This window comes from Dipodomys ordii, unplaced genomic scaffold (assembly GCF_000151885.1).
Source record: "Dipodomys ordii isolate 6190 unplaced genomic scaffold, Dord_2.0 Scaffold199, whole genome shotgun sequence".
In the NCBI taxonomy this organism is placed as follows: Eukaryota; Metazoa; Chordata; class Mammalia; order Rodentia; family Heteromyidae; genus Dipodomys; species Dipodomys ordii.
Window position 1 is genome coordinate 514,940 of NW_012267415.1, and position 22,776 is coordinate 537,715.

Sequence of the window (22,776 nt, forward strand, 5' to 3'; positions counted from 1 at the left end):
GCCTGGTTGAGCAGAAAATGTGGGTGAATAATTGGATCTCCCGGCTATGGTAGAGGGAATATTAAAGATTCCACGGACACCATTGATATGTATTAAGTCTACATTTTGCTTGAGGAAATTCAGATTTTATTTTGGCGTTTAGGTTTTGGATTATAAACCGCTACTTCATTTGACATGACATTCTGGAGAGTCTCTTGCCTCCTATTATCTTTAAATTTTGATCACCTGTTTCTCTACTTAATGGGAGAATTATAGCTTCTGAAAGAGTATGCTATTGAATTGAAGGGAGAAAGTATTCTATCATTTTTTGGGTATTCCACACAAGTATTTTAAAGTGTCTTCTGAAAAATTAAAATTGACTCAGTGTAATGTCTGAACATTCCTCCTGATGGATAATGCTCCCTAACCACATTGAAGAAATAAATTATTGAATTTCAAAGGGACTCAACATAGGTCATGTACCAGGTAGGTACCTAGAAGCTGGTTTTCTGTGGGAATATATATGTTAGAATAAATAAGGATATGGAGATATGTGTCAAAAAGAATAATTCAAATAAAGAAAAAAATGAAGATTCTTAGGATGATACAAACACTCTGGGAGAAACAAAATAGTTAAAGGGTATTTATTTCTTATGGCATCCATAAATTGTTGAACTAGATATTTCTGTCAGATTTCCTAACCTAGCTCTGCTGAGTGATTTTATAAATCACATATTCACTTATTTCCTGACAGGACTGTTAAAAAATATCTGCAGGGTGTCCCACAGGTGGGATTTTTTGATAGAACAAAGAGCATGTGTTATATTTTCATATTTATGACTTTGAACAATGAGCAAGAAAGAATCAGCACTTGTTAATCCATTGTCTGCCTTCTGCTTTCTCTGCTTCTTACTGCAATTTAAGCTCCAGGGATATATTTTTTTTGGTCTGGCTCATTTTATTCTTCCTTTTATTAAAGCTTAATTTGTTGCACGTGGTCCACATTCCTTGTTGAATTAATGGACATGAATAATTAAATAATGGCTCTCATGTCAATACAGGTATCTATCCCTTTCATAATCTTAAAAATATACATTCAGGGGTCATTGATTGTGTCACCATTTATTTCACTTTTAGATATAGCCACCTCCTCTTCCTTGCTGGTAATTTTATTCATATTTAGAGTACTTTCCTATAGAAATAGGAATTTTTTCATAAAATTCTCTACATCTCCATAGGCTTTCCAGATGTTTCCCTCAAACTGCAGTTTGTCTGTTGAATCATCTGTATTTTGGATTGTATTCTCTTAGTGCACATTAAGATCTGTAAGATATTGACCATATTATCCTGGTCATGAAATTAGCATTAATATTTAGTTTGATACCTGGGTATAAGAGCAAACATAGAATTGGTTTTGAAAAGATGAGCAGTAGACACAATATTTTTACACTGAAATTTATGAGAAACACAATATATATTCATGGGGAAAAAAACCAATGTGTATTGCTTATTCAACTGGCCATATTACTGGAAAATTAAAGTAATAAAGATATAGACAATAATTTAGGACTTATTTAGGCACAAAGATGGAACTATGTATTTATGGAAAGACTTGTATCTCAGCTTTCAATCACCTGGCAGTAGTAACTCCCAGGTGATTTAAATAGCAAAAATATAATGAAATCTCTCTTTGTGCTAGTATCTTAAACCGACTACAGAATAGAAACTTGGATAATCCTGGGAGGTATTCTAATATGAAGTATCATTAACATTGTTCACTGACATGATAAAGTGAAAAAAATTGATACATGAAAGAGGTACTGCTCACAGGCATGGATTAAATCATGAACACTGGAATTATGGATATCTTTGTCTAAAGCTTATGCCTTTCATTAGTATTGTGGTAATAACTTCATGAGTAGGTCTAAGTCTCTATTTCATAACCCCTCTGCAAATCATTTCTACCTATGACACACAAAACACTTTTATTATAACAAGATCATGTCTTAATTAGAAATGTCCATGACTTCCCTTTGCAAATGGGATGAAATGAAAATTTATTATTATTGTCACTGAGACATCAAAGTTCTTCACTTTCCAGCCATCATTTTATATGTGTGTGTGTGTATGTCTGTGTTATGGTAAAAAATAGTGTATAGAGGGGTTACAGTTACATGAATAAGGTAATGAGTACATTTCCAATTGAGCATTAACTCCTCCTTTGTATTTCCCCCAACCATCCCATCCCTCCCCACCTCCCCAACTCCTCACCCCAAAACTGTTAAGTTCATCTTCAACATAGTGTCTTGTACATTTCATTGTTACAATGGATCAACCTGTATCTTTATTTCAGCGTTTTGTTATTTCCAGCCATCATTTACAAAAAGTTCTCTGTTCCTCAGTGGACACATTAAGATACCTTACATCTGAGAGTCTTTGAATTGCTTTGCCCTTCTTCCTGTAATAATGTTTCCTATGATTTCCTCTTGCAAACTAACCACTCATCCTTCCAAACTTCCTGCATATCGTTTATTTTATTCTACAAACACACATCCATTTACACACACACATGCACACCCCCCCACACACACACACGAGAACTCTATCAAAACAAAATCTTGGCTTTTTTCTACTTCTTATTTCATTATTTGTAAAATGAGTACCCCAAAATAATTATTACTAATCTTTCATTTGAGGAGATATTATGTACTTTGTGTGTGTGTGTGTGTGTGTGTGTGTGTGTGTGTGTGCGCGCGCGCGCGCGCGCACACGCACTTGCGCGCATGTGCCCCGATCCTGGGACTTGGACTCAGGACCTGGATGCTGTCACTGAGCTCAAAGCTAGTGCTCTGCTTCTTGAGCTGTAGCCCCACTTCCAGATTTTATGGTAGTTAATTGGAGATAAGAGCTTCTGGATTTTTCTTCCCAAGCAGTCTTCAAACCAGAATTCTCATATCTCAACCTCCTGAATAACTAGGATATAGCTATGAGCTACCAGAGCCAGCAATCACGTATATTTTTTTAAGTTCTTATTTAAATCTATAAGAATGATTTCTTCAAGATTACTGTTAACTTTTAAAATGAGAGCATTCAATAGCTTCAGATGGCTCATTACTATAATCCTTGGACCCATTATTTGGAGCTTAAAATAGCAGAATCAACAGCTCAATACCCATCAGTGATATAAAAGGCAGCCTGAAAATTAGTGATCACTCTTCTTTTCCTCCATCCCCCCTCCAAAAGAAAAAAAAAACAGCAAAAAGAGAAAGTGATGTGTGATACTTTTCACAATGATTTCTTCATAATAATGGAGAAATAATTTGGAACCCAGTCTGTTTGACTTGCCTATTCCTTTATTGCCTCTCCACATGCTACTTCCCAGACATTTATTTCAATATGACCCAGCACACAATGTAACAAGGAAAATGGGTAAGTTGTACACTTAATGGATACACTCCAAATGAAATTAGCAAGAGTCCCTAATTGAGCTACAGAACTTATTGCTCTCTATCTTGGTAAATCTTGGCATTTTAAATGACTAAGTGGAAGTGCCTTAATCCAGGATGTTTCAAATGAAATAAGCCCATCAACCACATCAAGAGCATGTTAAAACTGCAAATCCTTCCATCCAATGATGCCTATGATGTGGGTGTATCTACCTGCCCTTTCTGAAGAGCAGGCCTAAATGGCATTAGTTTACATTGATTTCCATATTCACATTAATTTTCATATTCCATTCTGCATGACTGGAAAAAGACTTTAGTGGAAGAATGAGATTTTAGGTCTCATACTTTGTTGCACGTTAGAATCCTCTGGAATTTTAAATATCACAATAACTCTGTAGCCTCCAGATCAATTACCTCAATTCTTCAGTGTAATGTCAAATTGCTTCTGTCTTCAGGTAGCAATAATGATGCCAAAGACTGCTGTGGGAAAATAATGCACTGCTGGTAACAAGAGGCCTAGGGGGCAAATAATTTATTTTTTTAATTAAGTTTTTTTTAGTGTGAAAATACTATGAAAAGGGGTTACAGTTAATGAGTACATTTCTTATCCAGCATTGTTGCCTCTGCCTTTGTTTTTCCCCTACCATCCCTTCCCTCCCACCTCCTCAGCTACATCCCCCTCCAATCCCCACCCCCAAACCTCCCCCCCTAAATTGTAAGGTTCATTTTCTGATATAGCGTCTAATGGGTCAATCTGTATCTCTATTTAAAGAACTTGTTTTTACCCTCCCCTCCCCAAATTATACCAATGTCAAATACAGTCAAAACAGGGCTTATACCATGGGGAAAGACATACAATGCAAAAAAAAAATCATATTGTACCTTAAAATTGGCGACAAAAAGAAAAAAAAACTCATTCAGAGACCTTTTTATGTTTGCCTTATTTTACTAATCTCGATTTTCCATTAGAAAAAATGACATTGCCCCATTTGTTAGGAAATGGAAATACTTGGAAAAAATTATTTTAAGTGAAGTAAGCCAGGCCCAAAGAAACATAGGTCCCATGGTTTCCTTTATTTGCAATAACTAGATATGTATGAGACAAGCAGAAAAGGTCAGATAAGTTCATGTTAGGCCAAATGAACCCAAAGATAAGGACTCAAGTGGTTTTTCTTTCTTGTTATTGTTTCTAACTTATTTATAAGGTGATTTTTGTTGTTGTTGTTGCTTTGTATGTCCCTCCTGCATGGTATAACCACTGTTTTCACTGTATTTGATGTTGGTTTAATTTGGAGAGGGGAAGGGAAAAATCAAATTGTTTAAATAGGGATAAAGGTGAACCCATTGATACATTGAAATGTACAAAGTGCTATGTCAAAAACCGAACTTTACAACTTGGCTGGGGGTTGGGGGAGGGAGGGAGGGTGTAGTCATGGAGATGGGAGGGAAGGGATGGTAAGGGAAAATCAAAGCAGGAGGCAACAATGCTTGATTAGAAATGTACTCAAATACTGTGAAAGCAGGGGTTATACCGTGGGGGAGGGACATACAAAGCAACAAAGAAATCATCTTATAAATATGTTAGAAACAATTGCATGAAAGAAAAAAAAACATTTGAATACTTATCTTGGGGTTCATTTCCCTAGATCAACTTACCTGTCATTTTCTGCTTGACTCAGGGGGTTGGGGGGGCGAAGATGGGAAGGGATGGGAAGGGGAAACAAAGAAGGAGGCAACAATGCTTGATAAGAAATGTACTCATCATCTTGCCCAAGTAATTGTAACCCCTCTGTACCGTATTTTCACACTGAAAAAAAAACTTATTAATAAAAAAAAGAGTGCAGTAATTCACTAAAACTTATCCAAACTGTTCCCCAAAGAGCTATAGGAACTGTCACCAGAGCTCCAAATCTCAATCCTTCTGACACTTGTCAATGGAAACTTTTGCAAAATTCTTTTAGTATTGGAATTGAATCAAAATACAATTTACAGTCTGAAAAAAAAAGTAGATGGAATTCAAAAATAGAGATAACTAGTATATCTAAGTTTCCCTCAGGATTATCAGCTTGGTTGTACTGGGGTGGGGAAAGGGGGCTGATTGAGTTGGGTATTTTTTTATTAATACGTTTTTTATTGTGAAAATATTGTACAGAGGGGTTACAGTTATATGAGCAAGGTAATGAGTACATTTCTTATCAAGCATTGTTGCCTCCTCCTTTGTTTTTCCCCTACCATCCCTGCCCTCCCATCCGACCCTTCCGCCCCCCCCCACAGTTGTAGAGTTCGTTTTTTTTCCCTTCCCTCCCAGCTCCTCAACTACACTCCCCACCCCCTGCCGAAATTGTAAAGTTCATTTTTCGACATAGCATCTTGTAAATCTCATTGTTGCAAAGGGTCAGCCTGTATTCCTATTTAAACAATTTGTTTTTTCCCTTCCCCTCCCCAAATTATATCAACATCAAATACAGTGAAAACAGGTGTTATAATCGTGGAGGAGGGACCTACAAAGCAGCAGCAACAACAACAAAATTACATGATACCTTATAAATACTAGAAAAAATAACAAGAAAGAAAAAAAAAACCACTTGTATCCCTATCTTGGGTTTCATTTCGCTTACCATCATATTATCAGACCTTTTATGCTTGTCCCAGACATATACTAGGAATACCATGGGACCTATGTTTCTTTGGGCCTGGCTTACTTCACTTAATATAATTTTTTCCTAGCTGGGCATTTTTTGTGAAGGTTTTGTAACCATTTTATTTTATATTTTTTGGCTGAATAAGGAGTCAGAGAAATGTTGTTAAAATGTGAATGATAGGATGTAATATTGGCAATAGTGAATCAATGGTTATCATCAGAGAGAAGGGACCTAAGAATTAGATACACATGATAACACAGCTATGGATTGTTTTCAACAGTACATATTCATGGAAAACTGAAGGAAAATGAACTGGTACCATGAGCAGTGTGATAAGTATGTAAAATGTAAAGAATAGGTTAGGTCAGCAAAGGCAGTGTTAACCATGACTGAAATGACAACAGAAACTAAACTCAAAATCTCAATTTGTTATTAGATTTCTTGATTATAGCCATTCTAACTAGGATAAGGTGGAATCTTAATGTTGTTTTGATTTGCAACTCATTGTAACAATGAGATGCACAAGACACTATGTTGAAAAAGAACTTTACAACTTTTGTGGGGAGAAGTTGGGGAGGTAGGGGGGAGGGATGATAGGGGAAAAACAAAGGAGGTGTAACAATGCTGGATAGGAAATGTACTGTGAGAATAATAGGAAATAGGGAGTTAGGCACAAAGAAATACTTGGGCTCTTACAATCATCTGGACGCAAATAATAGCAGTTCAATCTAGTTGGGAAAAGGGCAAGATGGTGAAATGTGCCTGTTCTTGTAGCAATTAAGAATGGCAATAAGGACAGGATTCATTGGAGGGAGATGGGGTGGCTCAGAAATGATTCTCAGGTGTCTGAGCCAACATGACAGGAGATGCCACACTGTGAATGGCAGATACACATGTCTTAGTTTGTTGGGATATGTGAAGATTGACACAGGGATGATTTTGTTGATAACTTGCTGTCAATGGATAGTTAAATGTAGGTATATGAAACTCAGAATTGGGATATGGAGTCATCAGCATAATTATACTTTAAACTATGTATAGAAGCAGTAAAGCAGGAAGATCATTTCAGCTGATAAAATAGCATTAGGTAAAGCATGGGGGAAAATTTTTAGGGATATCAACTTTTAAGTATTGTCTTGACTCTCAAGGAAAAGAAAAGTTAATAGATCATCATACAGTGGTGGTAGTGAAGGAGTGTTTTTCAACAATTTCAAAACATGAAATAAGAAATTTGTCTATTGTGTACCCTGTGTGGTAGTGCATTTATGATGTCTCAGCATCTTGGGACAGGAAGAGGGGGAGGACTGTGTTTCAAGACAGAAGGTTAGCAAGACAGCCTCTCCACACAGAAGCTGGTGGGCTAGTACATATCTAAAATCCCACCAACAAAGGAGTCATGGGCAATATCATCATGATTAGAGGCTGAAAAGAGTAAAAAGCAGAAGACTCTAAATGAAAACAACTGAGAACAAAATGGGCTGGAAGAGTGGGTCAAGTGGAAGGATGTGTGCTTACCAAGCAGAAGGCTTGGTAACACATGCCAGAGAAAGAAGATCAGCTATTAGATTTGAAATTTTGAATAAAGTTAAAAAGATACTGGGTTTTGACAAAAGCCAGAAGTTTCCATAAAGGGTATGAACATGGAGATAGATTCAGTTTTAACACATCTCCTAAAGGTAATAATTCTTTTGCAGGTTTACTTAGAAGAGAAAGTCTTAATAGAAAGAGATTTTTGGCATATATAGTCATAGAAGAATATTTCTCCAGAAGACTTTTTTTTGTTCTCATGTTGGCCTGAAAATGCTGTTAATTTCCTTTTCATAAAATAATTTTTAAAAATAATTTTTAGCCAAAAATGATAAAATTCTTAATTTTTAGTTACTATGCTCAGTAGTAGAGTGCTTGTCTTGCATGCATGAGGCCCAGGGTTCGATTCCTCAGCACCACATAAGCAGAAAAAAGCTGGAAGTGGAACTGTGGCTCAAGTGGTAGGGTGCTAGCCTTGAGCTGAAGAGCTGAGGGACAGTGCCCAGGCCCAGAGTTCAGCGCCTACAACCAACCAAAAAAAGAAAATACAAATTTATATGTATAGTAATACATATGATATTTTTACTTAAGTAAATTATGGAGTCTCAATTTTTAGTTTTTCTTAGAGTTTCAACTAAATTTGTCAATTTATGAGTATAGTACATCTTGATCATTGTTACCCCTTCCCTCATTCTCTACCATAGTCTCAAATTTTAAATATTTACTTTGCCTTTGTTTCTTCTGTAGCTCCTAGAAATTTTCTGACATTAAAACTCTTATTTTACTCCATATTTAACTTTCAAAACAACCCAAAAGCTATGACCTATGTGCTCCAAGCTGGAGTTTATTACAACATACACACATGAGCACAGATCCAAATCCAATGTGACTTGATTGTGCATGGGCTCCATACATATTATATTTTTTATACATGAATATATGTGGGGAAACTGTACATTAATAATTATCACACAATTTTTGTTTGGTTAATGTTTTTTTTTGGGGGGGGAGCTCTTCAGCTCAAGGCTAGCGCTCTACCACTTGAGCCACAGCGCCACACCTGGCTTTTTTTTCTGATTCTGTGATGCTGAGGAATCGAACCCAGGGCCTCATGCATGCAAGGCAAGCACTCTACCACTGAGCCACCTTCCCAGCCCTGATTGGTTAATGTTTATACCCACTTGATAGTTCTTTTTATTGAGTTTTGTCTTGTGAATATTTCAGGGATTATAAACTCTTAACAGGAATTAGGATGATACACTATAGAAATTAGAGTAATCTTATTGTGACATCTCTCTCTTATTAGCTCAATGGGTCCTACCCACAGATCATCATCCAATTCATGTAGTTAATCTTCTTAAAAAATTAAAATCCTAGGCACTGTGTAAGCCCTGGGGAATTTTACACAGTGGGTCTAAGAAGACAGGGATGTAATTAAATCCTCACATGTAACTTTGATGCAGATATTTATGGCAAAATGAGGAAACCCCCACTAAAATATCACACAATTAATGTCCTTGCTTTCCAGGCCTCCAAGTTTAAAGTACAAGTAACTGTAATCATTCTCACATTGCTCACTCAAATACCTAATGTAAGTTCAACTCAAAAGAAACATGAATATATGAAAACAGAAAAATTGTATTCGAAGTACTATCACTGTGCCTTAAACCCACCCTTCTGAAATGTTTGTTGCCTCTAAGTTCTAAGAGAGGAAATGTGCCAACTTTAGGAAGCACACATTTTCACAGTGATACCTAAGTTCAGTTTCAACTGCCATTGATGCAGGTTGTGCGAGATCTGGAGATGATCTAGTCATTCTAAGTTTCCTAAGTGTGAAGTCTGTGTTTTAGACAACTCTTACCTATCTATTAATGCTTTTTATACCAGTTTATTCATGGCCACCAAGTGGGGAAGTGGTAAAACCTGGTTTATAATGATTACAAATGTGTATAACAGGCTGAGTTCAAATACGAATGTTTTATGAGTTATTATTATTTGGTCACTCGTGGGCCTTGAACTCTGGGCTTGGGCACTGTCCCTGCGCTCTTCAGCTCAAGGCAAACACTCTACCTCTTGCGCTACAGCGCCACTTCAAGTTTTCTACTGGCTTAATGGAGATGAGAGTGTCATGGACTCTCATGCGTGGACTGCTTTGAACCATGATCCTCAGATCTCAGCCTCCTGAGTAGCTAGGATTACAGGTGTGAGCCACCGACGACTGGCTCAAAGATATTTTTTAAAGCAAAAATAACTGAGAAGTGAATATCCTCCAAATCTGATAATGTCCCTAGTCTCCCCTCTTTTAGGGATTATGAATTAAAAAAATCCTTTTTAAATATTCCTTAGTAGGGACATGAAAGGGACAAGTAAAGGAACAGTTTATATGATAATAAAATTAAAAAATTTAAACCATATAGTCGGGTAAGAATCCTTTATATCTACTAGGGAAAGAAACACAATGTTAATATTGGATCTCCTAACAAACACCAATATGTAATACACAGGTAGAATGCTATTAACTTGCTATATAATTGTCTCTCTAATGAACTTAGCAAAGTATGACATTATGTGGAAGGCAATGGTTAGTGAGTTATTTCATAGAGAAATCATGGGCCATAAAATATGTTTCTGAGAGGCTCTGCCACTTTATTAATTTCAATTGCTCTATAATTAAATCTACATATGCAGCAGTAACATCTACCCAATCATCAACTGATGCATATTTAGCCCCTGGACTCAGTGACATTTAATTAGTCATCAGACAGCCAAATGCCAGCTTTTCATTTCTAGTGGCAGTGTGTGTACGTGATGTTCTTCATCTTCCTCACCTTTCTAGTAAAATCTGACATCATTCCTACAACAGTGTTAACACAAAATGAAAAGAAACTTATGAATAGGAGACTGTGTGTGGACAGTACTCCACAAATGACCTGCTTAACTTGTTTTAGTTTTACTGAAATATGGCTCCTGAAAAGGTAGAGAAAAATTCCTAATGAAATAATAAGATATATTCTTTCTAAGGGAAATTGTTTCTCCTAAAAGTTGTGTACAAAAAGTCTAAGATTAGGATGTGGCTTTTTTACCTATGGGGATTTTAATTAGCTTTACAGGAATTCTGAACCCTGAAAATCCTAACACCTTTCACCTTGGAAAATTACACGTCAGATATGGGTTTCAATGTGAATCTTTACTAATACCCTCCCCCATTCACTCAGCCTTGTGCAAACTCACCCCAGAGAGCTAGGCTGAGCCATGCTGTTAAATTACACAGCAGATCCAGTGGGCAATCTGATCCTATGTTAAAGTTACCTATCATAAAGAAGCAAAAGATTAGTACTTTCTCCAGAATTGAAATGGGAAGGAAGAACTAACATTTTGGAAATAAGATATACATACTACAAGCATTCAACACTACTAACAATTCATAGTAACTCATTAAAAACTCATTTCAAAAAGTCAATTATGGTAGAGCATGCCTATGGTCTCAGCAAGTGGGAGGCTGAAGATGGAGAATATTAATGAACTAGCAAGTTCCAGGCCAGCTTAAATTACATTGTGACATTCCCTAGAAGACCAAAGCAAAACATACTTCATTTTATCAGTTCCAGTAAAATTCAATACACAAAAATACATGAAACATTTGATTTCAAATAATCATCATTTGATGATATACTTGCTAATTATTTAGAATATCATCCAATTTTGAGAAGCATTAAAATTGGGTAATGCTTTCTTTGCCTTATTTTATATATCCTATGAAGCTTCTAGATTAGAAATAAAAGACATCATGACCATTTATTGTTGGAATAAAACTCTCTGCATGTGATTTTCATCAAATGGCTTAATATAGAAAATGTAAAAATCAGTAAAATTATGATTTTTAAATAAGAAAAGAACTGACAAAACTATGTTTGTATCAATGCTTATGCAAGGAAAAATCATTATACCTAATATATAAAATTTTGTGGGCATACTTTTTACACCAAAAGAGTCAAGGTATATTTTAAACAATATATATCATATATAAGTATTTAATATATAGGTATATATGTATACAATATTTAAGTGTGTAATAATTTGTATATAATGTACTCATTTCTGAATATAAATATATATATAGCAGCATTGAAAAATTTATTTTGTAATCACAAATTTGTCATCAGTTTATAAATTTTTCACCTCTGTAATTCCCTTCAGTATCAATTAAGTTAAGCATTAGAGTTCAGAGTTGTAATGAGACTATGATAAATAGATAAAATATGAACAAAGATGAATTATTTAGACTTTCTTAATTGTGAGGTTAGGTTGATATGTTTTGTTTTCCAAATAAAACCTAAGTATTGACATATGAGTTAAAATTGTCTTAAGGAATCTTGGGATTTGCCAGGTATAACAAGCTCATAGAGAGTAGACATTAAGAACAACAAATAGATTGCCAGTTTCTAATCATTTCTTAACTGAAAAATAATAGTTCCTTGTTGGGGAGACAGATAAGATATATAAACAAGTGTAAGCATTTATATCTTTTCTTTTGCCAGACTTATAGGCACAGATGTGTTTGGTTTAGTTTGTGCACCAGTAAAACAAAAAGTATGGGGTATTTGAAGGGTCATTTGGCCAGACAACATGTCACAAAATTAATTTTTTAAATAAAATATTTGTCAATTAAAAAAAAAAAAACCAAGCCAGGCGCTGGTGGCTCACACCTGTAATCCTAACTACTCAGGAGGCTGAGATCTGAGGATCGTGGTTCAAAGCCAGCCCGGGCAGGAGAGACCGTGAGACTCCTATCTCCAATAAAATAAACCACCAGAAAACCGGAAGTGGCGCTGTAGCTCAGGTGGTAGAGTGCTTGCCTTGAGCTGAAGAGCTGAGAGACAGCGCCCAGGCCCAGAGTTCAAGCCCCACGGCCGACCAAAAAAAAAAACAACAAACCATGAAATACAATACAATCAAACAATTTGATCATTCTTCATTTAGTAAGAGTTTGCTGTTTCACAACCAAAATGGTCCAATGTACAAACTGCTTCAAGTTTATATTTTTAATTTTGAACATTTATTAAAATAATAATATATTGCAGGGTGTGACTTTGTGTGGGGGTGAGGAGAAAGAGAAAGTATGCATGTGTATGTGCTGGCACTAGGACTTTCAGAGATTTATGCTCTTCCTTGTCTTTTATGCTCAAGGCTGATGCTCAATCAGTTGAAGCAAACATCACTTCCTGCCTTGTGCTGTTTAACTGGAGATTAGAGTCTCAAGGTCTTTCCTCAGGCTGTTTTTGAACAGTGATCCTCAGATGGCTGCCTCCTGAGTAGCTAGGATTATATGTATGAACTACCAGCACTGGGGATTATTTTCATCATTCTAAACACACTGAAAGGACTAGATGGACACTAGACACTAACACACACACACACACACACACACACACACACACAAACTCATACAATTTCTAGATATATATTGTTTTGAAAATATGTTCCTTCTTCTGTAACTATATATGGTTAATGCATATGAATTAGGTCGACAGGTAGAATCAAGGAACATTTTAGCTCAGTCTAGACATGGACATTCCCAATGACAGGTCATTTACAGCAAACTCCTGTTTCCCCACAGGGATGTCTCTTCAGTGACATCTTATCAATAGCAATTCAATTAAGACTTTAAGACTATGAGATGGAGCTTACATGTTGTCACAAAGCATTCTTTGACTTTGCATTTGAAATGCCCTTATTAATCTCTCCCTCCATATAACAGTAAGTACTGAAATTTTAATTTCAGAATTCCCTGTTTTGATTTTATTCACTTTATACCTCTTTTTTCTCATAGGATTAGATGCCAAGCACAAATATATTTAGCTTAGTTTATACACTGTGGAAACAAGAAGAGTGGGATATTTGAAAGGTCATTTTGTCAGACATGTCAAAAAATTACTTTTTAAAATGAAATACATGAGAAAAAATTCATGGAGGTCTGGGACTGTGGCTTAGTGGAAGAGTGCTTTCTTATTATGCATGAGTACAATTCTTTGGTACATTTCTTTGGATACATTTTTTAAGTATTTAATAAGACATAGTTAAATTTAAAACAAAAACAAAAACACAAAAGCATATGGAATACAATAAAGTCAGTGAAACAATGCAATCAATATTATTTCTTATTTTCAAATTAGAGTGTGATGTAATCACCATGGTGTAAGGAATATTTGCCTAAAACATCATGAGAGAATTTTTTTTAAATAATCACTTACATTCCACTGAACTGGAATGAATGACACAGTGTTTCAAGCTACTTGGTTGTTAGGTAGTTTATTAGCTAAAAACAGAGAAATATATTCATCCATTCATCCAATATCTAAATCATACAGGATAATAACAGTTATTTTAAACTATTGAGGTCCACAAATTATATCCAAGATTTCAGTTACATCTATAGTATTATCTGAAAATAACTGGAATATGCACTATCATATTGTACTATAATTTATTCTTCACAAACATAGTTAAGGAATGATTAAATTTATTTAGAACTTAATTATAATACTCATATATTGTCTTTGTGCTTATGCAACTTGATTTCATTCTTTTGATTTTTAAAAAGTGATAGTGAATGTCAATATTACTAAAATAATATGTTGCCATGATCAATATTGTTATTGGAGGAATTATTATATTCCCACCTATGTGTTATTACTGATGCCAACCAATGCATTTCAAAAAAAATTCGGGAAATTCTACTTAAGTACTTAAAAAATCCCACAAATCATCTCATTTTACTTTCATAACCCAAACAATTCTGAATCTACCATTAAGTATAAATAAGTTCTTTACTATGCACATAATTTTGATTTAAAAAAACCCTTATTTATACTTAAGGCAGTTATTATTAGCATGCTTTTTCTTACGAATACTTACTGTAGTCAGTAAGGAAGTTAAGATGAATATCCATCTTAAGGAGATCCTTCAGATGTAATTAATTTTATGAAAGCATTAACAGTAGCTTAGAGTTTCAGCCATAAACATAAAACATAAACATATAATTTCATTATCTTCCTTCTCAAAATGCAGCACTATTATTTTTTCAAGAGAAAAGTTGACATATTTCTTGTACTGCTTAATAAGAATGACAAATTTACTTTTGGTTTCTTTCAACAAATCAGCAATATTTTACTTCAATGCTAATTTTATTGTTGTGGCTTCAGGTTATATGACATCATTAATATATTCAGCAAAATTTTTCTTTTTTAGCCACAATGTGGAACATATAAGTAATTGTACCATGATTCATCATTGTATCTGATAGATGTCTATAATACTATAATAGTATAATTAATGTAGAAAAATAACATAGAATAAGTTGTCAGATAGTTATCATTTGCTAGAATGCTTATAGATAAGCATGACACAATTTATCGTACCCCTTCCTTGAAGCTAAATTCAGGAAATTATCTTTTCCTGCTTCTGTGAGAATTCCTGTAGATAGATTTAGTATATCTTAGGTCACATTGGGAAAGATAAAACCCCAAATTCCTCTAATGAATCTCCTAATTTACAGAATTTAACATTTTATAATCTGGCTATAACAGGAATACAATGATAGAAAATTATCAAAAACTTTAAACATATTAACTAATTAGATATAATTTAAAAGCTAAAGATAAAACCAATAATTACCTCTATATGATTTTGTTAATAGAAGCAGATTTTGAGAGGAACTAAATATATATTTACTATAGAATAGATTGATTTCTAAGTAACCAGACTTGTTGATTGTAAATCTGCTTATATGTGCTACCAAAAAGAATGACAAAATATAGGATATAACTTCATTTCCTATGAATAGATTATCCATTACATAATCTATTGGTGTTCCTTACCTGTTTGTGATTGTTTCTTAATGAATAACAAAGAATAAAGATATAAGGAAAATACACATGAGAGAAAATAGGATGTTGTTAAGGAAACTTACCTGTTGTTACAATTATTAACGGTGGTCTTGCCTATTCATTAGAGCCAATAGCTATGATAGTGAGAATCTGAATACTATAGAATACTATTTTTTCTTTTAGTTTGTGTAAATTTTGTAATACATCATTCCTCAAAATTCAATACTTACTTCCCACTGAGAAGTAGTAATACTGAAATATTTTTTAGCTAATGAAAGTTAGATGGCTCCCAAATTGATACTTAAAATGATAGCATAAACATTTTTTTAATTTAAGTATTGTTGATATATTGGGGGGAAGGAGAGGCGGTCATGGGCCTTGAACTCTGGGCCTTGAACTCTGGGCCTTGAACTCTGGGCCTGGGCACTTGAACTATAGCGCCACTTCCAGTTTTCTGGTAGGTAATTGGAAATGAGTCTCACAGACTTTCCTCCCCAAGCTGGCTTTGAACCTCAATCCTCAGATGTCAGCCTCTTGAGTTGCTAGAATTATAGGTGTGAGCCGCCAGCATCCAGCTACTATTGTTGATTTTATAAGATTTTTTTCATTTAAATGGAATGAAAATATGTTTAACTATTGTTTTTATTAACATTTTTCAAAATATTAACAATACAACACAATGAGGTCTCACTTAGCACAATTAAATATTCATTAGAGGGTTTATAAATTAGTTAATACAATGCTAACTTATGTTCATTAAGTAATGTTTTTGTATTTCCAATTAAATATTCTGTTTCCTGGTTTATTCATGGTTTCCTGACCCTTATTATGAAATTTGCATTGCAAATCCACACACATTCTAAAATTGCTATTTTTAATACTTCACTTCTTTTTAATATATAGTTTTATTGTAAAGATATTGTACATAGGGGTTACAGGATTAAGGTAATAAGTACATTTCCTGTGGAGCATTGTTACCCCCTCCTTTGTTTTTCCCATAGCATCCCTTCCTTCCCCACCTTCCTAACTGCTCCCTCCCCTCTCCAAGTTGTGAAGTTCGTTTTCAACAGGATGTCTTGTGTATCTCATTGTTACAATGGTCAACCTGTATTCTTGTTTCAGCACTTTTTTATTTCCCTTCCCCTTCCCAAATTAAAAAATGCATATACAAGATGCAGGGCACCAGAATCAAATACAGTGAACACAGGGGTTATACCATGGGGGAAGAACATACAAAAGAAACAAAAAATAATCACATAGTACATTGTAAGTACATTAAAAACAATAGCAAGAAAGATAAAAGCTCTTTTGTCCTTATTTTGGGGTTCATTTCACTTATCATCATCTTAAATGGTCATATGTAGATTATCTCAATAGATTCAGAAAAAGCATTTGACAAGATCTAACACCCCTTTATGATGAAGGCTCTGGAAAAAGTTTGAATTCATGGAACATTCCTCAATATAATAAAGGCTGTATATGACAAACTTACAGCCAGCATTATACTTAATGCTGATAAGATAAGGCCATTTCCTCTAAATTCAGGATGTCCCCTCTCCATGCTTCTCTTCAATTTAGTATTAGAATGACTAGCTAGAGCAATAAGAAGCAAACATAAAGGGGATCCAAATAGGGAATGGTGAAGTAAAACTCTTCCTCTATGCAAATGACAGGATCTTGTATTTAAAGCACCCCAGGGACTTCACTCCCAAGTTATTTAAACTGATCCAAAACTTGGCAAAGTAACAGGGTATAAAATTTAACCCTCAAAAATCAATGTCTTGAGCTGGGAAGGTGACTCAGTGGTAGAGCGCTTGCCTTGCATGCCTGAGGCCCTGGGTTCGATTCCTCAGCACCACATAAGCAAAAAGAAAAAAGCCGGAAGTGGCGCTGTGGCTCAAGTGGTAGAGCGCTAGCCTTGAGCTGAAGAGCTGAGGGACAGCGCCCAGGCCCAGAATTCAGGCCCATGACCGGACCCCCCCCCAAAAAAAAAAATCAATGTCTTTTCTTTATTCCAATAACAAGAAGAGCACAGCTGAAATCAGGAAAGCAACTTTTTTTGTAATAGCTCCACAAAACATAAAATACCTAGCAGTTAATTTTACTAAAGAAGTGAAACTTCTATGATGAAAACTTTAAATATATCACTTCTTTCTATTATTTTGTGATAAATATTTGTACATAAGTTTGCCACACAATATTTTCCTCTTTTGTTATTGTTTATTTATTTGTCAATTTTTGAGTTTGAATTTTGTTTTGATTAATTGATTTTCTTTTTATTTCATAGCGAGCATTGTTACCTCCTCCTTTATTTTCCCCCTACCATCACTTCCCTCCCCACCTCCCCAATTCGCCCCCCCTCCCCGCCAACATTGTAGCGTTCATTTTCAATAAAGTATCCTGTACATCTTCTCATCACAGTGGGTCAACCTGCTCCCCATTTAAGCATTCTGCAATATCCCTTTCCCTCCCGAAATTACCAAAATGTATAAACAAGATGCAGAACACAAGCGTCAAATCCAGTGAAAACACAGGCATCAAATCCAGTGAAAACAGGGGTTATACCACTGGGGAAGAACCTACAATAGAAACAAAAGAATCGCATAGTGCATTGTAAATACATTAAAAACACTAGCAAGGAAAAAAAAAACCCTCTTGTGTCCCTGTCTTAGAGTACATTTTGCTTAACATTTATCTCATATGGTTGTATGTACATGGTCTCTGACCTTCTCTTCTTGCCCTAGACATATATAAGGGAAACTATGGGACTTTGTTTCTTTGGGCCTGGCTTACTTCACTCGATATAATTTTCCCAAATCTTTCCATTTCCTAACAAATGGGGCAATGTCATTCTTTCTGATGGAGGCATAGAATTCCATTGTGTATATATACCACATTTTCTTGATCCATTCATCCACTGAGGGGCATCTGGGTTGGTTCCATATCTTAGCTATGGTAAATAATGCTGCAATAAACATAGTTGTGCTGATAGCTTTGGTATAACCTTGTTTGTGATCCTTTGGGTAACTGCCCAAAAGTGGAATTGCTGGGTCATAGGGGAGCTCTATGTGGAGTCTCTTGAGGAACCTCCCTACTGCTTTCCAGAGTGTTTGAACAAGTTTACACTCCCACCAACAATGCAGTAAGGTTCCCTTCTGTCCCCATCCCCTCCAGCGTCTGTAGTTACTAGATTTCTTGATTATAGCCATTCTAGCTGGGGTGAGGTGGAATCTAAGTGTTGTCTTGATTTGCATTTCTTTTATGACTAGAGTGGTTGAGCATTTCTTCATGTGTCTAGTAGCCATTCTTATTTCCTCTTCAGAGAAGTCTCTCTTTAAGTCTATAGCCCATTTGGTAATAGGGCAGTTGTTTCTTTGAGGATTTGTTGTTGGGGGATTTAGTTTTTTGAGTTCTAAATATATTTTATATATGAAACCCTTGTCAGTTGTATGGCTAGTGAAGATCTTCTCACAGTCTGTGGGCTTTCTGTTGATCTTGCTAGATATGTCCTTTGCCTTGCAGGAGCTCAGCAGTTTCATGCAATCCCATTTGTCCAACCTTTCTTTGATTTGTTGTGCGTCCGGGTCTTTATTAAGAAAATTTCGGCTTGTGCCAAGGAGCCTTAAAGTTTCTCCTATTCCTTCCTGTAAAGTTTTCATGGAATCTGTTTTATTTCTAGGTCTCTGATCCATTTGGAGTTGATTCTGGTGCAGGGTGATATATACCGGTCTGGGTGCTGTCCCTGAGCTCTTCAGCTCAAGGCTAGTGCTCTACCAGTTGAGCCAGATCACCACTTTTTATTTTTTTTGAGTTTAAATGCCATAATTATATATATATATATATATTAAGTACATAATATATATATATATATATATATATATACTTTCTCTGCCATAACTAATAGTTTAACTTTAGGTATTTATTGTTCTTCCTAACTGATAAGAAAAAAAGTATAATTTCATTGGCAAGGACACTTTCCATATAAAATGATACATACCATATAGAATGATACAATTGGTGATAAGAACAGAAAATTATGTATGTGAAGTACTTTCAAAGTAGTACACATAAAACTTATCCATTTACAAGATGAAATACATTTGTTTCCAAAATTTCTTTCTGAATTGAGAAAATATTTTGAAATAAGTGTCATGTGATACTTACGCAACTTGATAAAGATACTAAAAATAATAGCTGTTAATTTTGAAATTGAAAATTCCTGTTTTGTCCACTAGGAATGTTGAGATAGCCAGTCACAATGACAAGTTGTTTTTGTTTTAAGACAACAATTTCTTATCAGCAAGGCTGACATGAGCCTGGTAATTACCAGGCTCCTGCCTCAGTCTCTTTAGTGCTGAAGTTTAGATGTGAACCATCATACTTGACTACCTTTAAGTTTTTTGGTAGTCATATATTTTCAGTTTTCCTGGATTTATACTTGGGAGTGGAATTATGGGACCCTAGGTTACTTTTTTGTGTTTAAAATACTGCCAACATTTGTCTTCAGGAAAGTATCTTTTACATTTCCATTAACAGTTTGTGACCGTTGTAGTTTTCCCATCCATCTTTTGTCATCTATCTTTTTTTTTTCATTACAGGGACTGTGTGCATGTGAGCTGATAACTCATTGTGATTCTGATGGAAATTTCCCAAGAAAATTGTGACTTTGAGTGTGTTTTCATTTGCTTTATGACTAGCAATGTTTTTTGCTTTGTTTTGTTTTGGTGATCAAAGTAAATAACCATTGTAATATGGTGAATGGGTTGATACTAAATCTATATTTTCAAAACTCCTATAATAATGAACAACCAGACATTGTGGACTGACCTGAGAAAATTGATATTGGAACTCAGAGTTAAGACTGAGAGTGCTGTGTAAGAAAATCCTATTTCCTGTCTTAGAAGCTAGGGGTAAGGAGGATAACAGTAAATGGACAATAGTAAATATCAACAAGTTTCTGTCAATTATAATGATTCAAACCTAGACTCTCCTTCCCTCCTTTAGTAAGGTCCCAAATGCCTTGATGACACTGGCTTGTTGTCAAACTGAGAGTCACTTTTTACTGAAGTGCTACCAGGTAACTGGTAAGTCATCCTAAGTTCTCACTTTTTACTGAAGTGCTACCAGGTAACTGGTAAGTCATCCTAAGTTCTATTAATGTGCCTTCAGTATCACAGCTGTGCCCCTTACTGTCATCTAGCTGCTCTTCTCTTTGTTTAGGAGAACTTCTATTAAAAACTGGGGTTTATGCAGTTTATTCTTGAGCTTTCCAAAAGGTAGATGCTTGATTTCTCTTCTTTTATTGGAGCTATATCTATCCAAAGCCATGCTATTTTTATTTGATTATTTTTTCTATTTTTGGTTGTTCAGTCATAAGTATGTTTTGTTTATAAGTTCCTCACCATAGACATAGTCTGGAGGTATGTTTCTCATAGTGTGTGTTATCATTTAAAGCATGAAAGAAATTGATTCATGGTGATTTCATTTGATGCATAAAATTTAGGTTTTATTCTAGTGAAATTAATAAAGAAATATAACCTTTACATTTATTGTGTCAACCATTCCTTATTAGGCTCTCCTCTAAGTCATCAATTCTGATATCTAAGCTTGTTAAGTTTCAGCCTTATCACAAGTATCATTATTAAGTCAATAGATATAGATATGTATGTATCATCACTTTTACTTATCTCAGTCTTTTTGTTTGGTTTTTGGGTTTTTTTGGTCCATCACGGGGCTTGAACTCTGGGCCTGCACACTGTTCCTCAGCTCTTCAGCTCAAGCCTAGAGCTCTACCACTTGAGTCAAGCACCACTTCTGGTTTTCTGAATACAGTGAAAGCAGGGGTTATACCGTGGGGAGGGACATACAAAGCAACAAAGAAATCATCTAATAAATATGTTAGAAACAATCACAAGAAAGAAAAACCATTTGAATCCTTATCTTGGGGTTCATTTCACCTAGTATCAACTTATCTGACCATATCTTGAAAGAAGTACAGGAAGAATAAAGAGTCTCATGGAGTTTCTTGCATGGGCTGCCTTTGAACTGAAATCCTCAGATCTCAGCCTCCTGAATAGCTAGGATTATAGGCATGAGCCACCAGTGCCCGGCTCAGTATTGTTTTTAACTTACCTTAGTACAATTTTTATCTTAATATAAATATGTAGATATTTATGTATCATCATCAAAATAATAGGACTTATTTTTTTAACTTAGGAAACTGATTGAAATCTGCAAAACACAAAACCAAAATGATTTAAATTTGATATGGGGTCTCAAAACTTTGATTTTAATAGACCTACAGTGACTACTTAAAAAATAATAAAATGCTTGAGGAAAAGTAATTTGATATCACAAGAGGTAAGACACATTGTTTCATTATGGAATAATTTGATATTGTTATGTATAGGGAAATTTGATTCTTTGCTACCTTACAAATGTAAGCTGGAAACCAATTCTTCACCTTTTCTTCATGATGCTAGATAAATTCCTTTCCCCAAATGTTTCTTTATCATAAGGGAAGAGAAATAAATTTGTTCTATGAGATTACAAGGAGAGCTAAGTGAGATGTATGTTACATATGAAGGAGTACAATCAATATTTATCACCTTTGCTTTTTTTTCCTTATGAAGCAAAAAAATAGGAATAAAAAGGCCTATTGAAATAGCAACAGCTAATCAACTTAATGGAAAATAGATGAGAAAAATAGGGACAAATGTTGCACTAGTGAGCCCAAGAAAGCAGAGTGCTTTTCTAACTCTAATCCAACCTCCAATTTTGATTTCTGCCGTAACGGTGTTATCAACTTTTTTCTCAAATAGTATTATCTGTATTCATAATGAGTCATTCTTAGGTTTGTGCTTCCCAGTTTAAAACACTTCATTTTTACAATTGACTTAGACACATGCAATAAATTTGTTTGAAGAAAATATTTTAAACTTAACTCTTACACTTAAAATGCCATTAATTCAAATCTAAGGATAATTTTTGTACAAATCTCTGATTATGAGCCTGATTTCATATTTTTATAATCTTATTACAGCTTCTAATATTGTTGCACATTAATATTACTTATTAATATAGTTATAGATTGCTTTTCTCAATTTTATCATATAACAGGTTGAACAATGCGTCATGCTGAAATGTTATCTTTTTTTTTAATTGTGAAAATACTGTACAGAGGGGTTACAATTACATGAACAAGATAATGAGTATATTTCTTATCAAGCATTGTTGCCTCCTCCTTTGTTTACCCTTCCCTTCCCTTCCCATCTCCACCTTCCCTCCTCCCCCTGC